This window comes from Gorilla gorilla, chromosome 6, assembly GCF_029281585.2.
Source record: "Gorilla gorilla gorilla isolate KB3781 chromosome 6, NHGRI_mGorGor1-v2.1_pri, whole genome shotgun sequence".
NCBI classification, from domain to species: Eukaryota; Metazoa; Chordata; class Mammalia; order Primates; family Hominidae; genus Gorilla; species Gorilla gorilla.
This window is the reverse complement of record NC_073230.2, coordinates 52323248-52325623: the sequence shown is the minus strand read 5'-3', so window position 1 is coordinate 52325623 and position 2376 is coordinate 52323248. Positions and strand designations below refer to the sequence as shown.

The following is a 2376-nucleotide window of genomic DNA, read 5'->3' as shown; positions in this document are numbered from 1 at the left end:
ACCTCAGGTGATCCACCCGCCTTGGCTTCCCAAAGTGCTGGGATTACAGGTGTGAGCCACCATACCCAGCCAAAGGGCAGTCTTTCCAACAAATGATACAGATACAACTGGACATCTATGTGCAAAAACATAAATCTAGACACAGACTTTGCACCCTTCACAAAAACTAACTGAAAATGGATCATAGACCTCAATGTAAAATTCAAAACTATAAAACTCCTAAAAGATAACATAGGGTAAAACCTAGATGACCTTGGGTGTAGCGACCTTTTGATACAACACCAAAGGCATAATCCATGAAATAAATAATTGATAAACTGTAATTAATAAATTTTTTTTAGCAGTAATAGAATGATGAGTGTTATTTCATTAAAATTTAAAACTTCTGCTCTGCAAAAGACAATGTCAAGAAGAAGAAGACAATGGCCAAGTGTGGTGGCTTTTGCCTTTAATCCTAGCACTCTGGAAGGCCGAGGTGGGTGGATCACTTGAGGCCAGGAGTTTGAGACCAGCCTGGCTAACATGGTGAAAACCTGTCTCTACTAAAAATAGAAAAATTAGCTGGGCGCAGTGGTGCACACCTGTAATCCCAGCTACTTGACAGGCTGATGCACAAGAATTACTTGAACCCAGGAGGCAGAGGTTGCAGTGAGCTGAAATTGTGCCACTGTACTCCAGCTTGGGCAACAGAGCGAGACTCTGTCTCAAAAAATATATAAATAAATAAAATTTAAAAAGGATGAGAAGACAAGCTACTGCCTGGGAGAAGATATTAGCGAAAGACACATCTGTGCTGGTTTCAGCAGCACACATACTAAAATTACAATGGTACAGAGAAGATTACCATGGCCTGTGCACAAGGATGACATGCACATTTGTGAAGTGCTTCAGAATATAAAAAAGAAAAAGACCTATCCGATAAAGAACTTTTATTTAAAATCTAAATGGACTCTCCAATACAAAAATAAGAAAACAAATAACTCAATTAAAAACTTAGCCTTACCAAAGAAGATGTACAGATGGTAAACAAGCATATGAAAAGATGCTACATGTCATATATCATCAGGGAAATGATAATTAAAACAACAATGTGGTACTACTACACATCTATTAGAATGTCCAAAATCTGGAACACTGATAACATCAAATGCTGGTAGGGATGTGGAGAAGCAGCAACTCTCCTTCATTACTGATAGGAATGCAAAATGGTACAGCCACTTTGGAAGACAGTTCTTCAGTTTCTTCTAAAACTAAATATATCTTACCATATGATCCAGCAATCACATTTCTTGGTATGTACCCAATGGAGTTGAAAACTTATGTCTACACAAAAACCAACACATGGGTGTTCATGGCAGCCTTATTCATAATTGTCAAAACTTGGAAGTAACCAAGATGTCCTTCAGTACGTGAATGGGTTAATCCCCACAATGGAATATTATTCAGCATTAAAAACAAATGAGCTATCAAGCTAAGCTACGAAAAGACATGGAGGGGCCGGGCACGGTGGCTCAAGTCTGAAATCCTAGCACTTTGGGAGGCCGAGGTGGGCAGATCACAAGGTCAGGAGTTTGAGACCAGCCTGGCCAATATGGTGAAACCCTGTCTCTACTAAAAATACAAAAATTCGCCGGGTGTGGTGGCAGGCGCCTGTAGTCCCAGCTAATTGGATGGCTGAGGTAGGAGAGGAGAGTCACTTGAATCTGGGAGGCAGAGGTTGCAGTGAGCCAAGATCACGCCATTGCACTCCAGCCTGGGCAACAAGAGCGAAACTCCATCTCAAAAAAAAAAAAAAAAAAAAAAAAAAAAAAAAAAAAGAGAAAAAGAAAAAGAAAAAGAAAGAAAAGAAAAGATGTGGAGGAACTTCAAATGTATACTACTAAGTGAAAAAAGCTAATCTAAAAAGTCTACATCTGTCTGATTCCAACTATACGACATTCTGTAAAAGGCAAAGCTATAAACACAATAAAATGATCGGTAGTTTCTAGGGTTTGGGGTTAGGGGAGTTGAATGGACAGAGCACAAAAGATTTTTAGGCCAGGGAAACCACTCTATATGATATTATAATCATGGATGCATGTCATTATACATTTGTCCAAATCCATAGAATGTACAACACCAGAGTGAGCCCTAATGTAAACTAAGGATTCTGGGTGATATTGTAACAAATGCACCATTAGTTGTAACAAATGTATCATTTTGTACCTTCTGATGGGGAACGTTGAGAATGAGAGAGGCTATGCATGTGCGGAGGCAGGAGTGGGTATATGGGATATTTCTGTATCTTCCTCTCAATTTTGCTGTGAACCTATAACTACCTAAAAAGTCTTTTAGAAAGCCCAGTAGTTTTTTGCTTCTCTTTATGGGTTGGTTTCC

General features: G+C 39.1%; 1 non-coding gene across 1 annotated transcript; it reads left to right on the top strand.

Moving 5' to 3' along the window:
• Positions 1–790: 790 nt before the first annotated feature.
• Positions 791–897, top strand: LOC115935428 (U6 spliceosomal RNA). Its single transcript, XR_004071063.1, has one exon. It is a non-coding gene; the product is annotated as a U6 spliceosomal RNA (small nuclear RNA).
• The last annotated feature ends 1479 nt before the right edge of the window (positions 898–2376 follow it).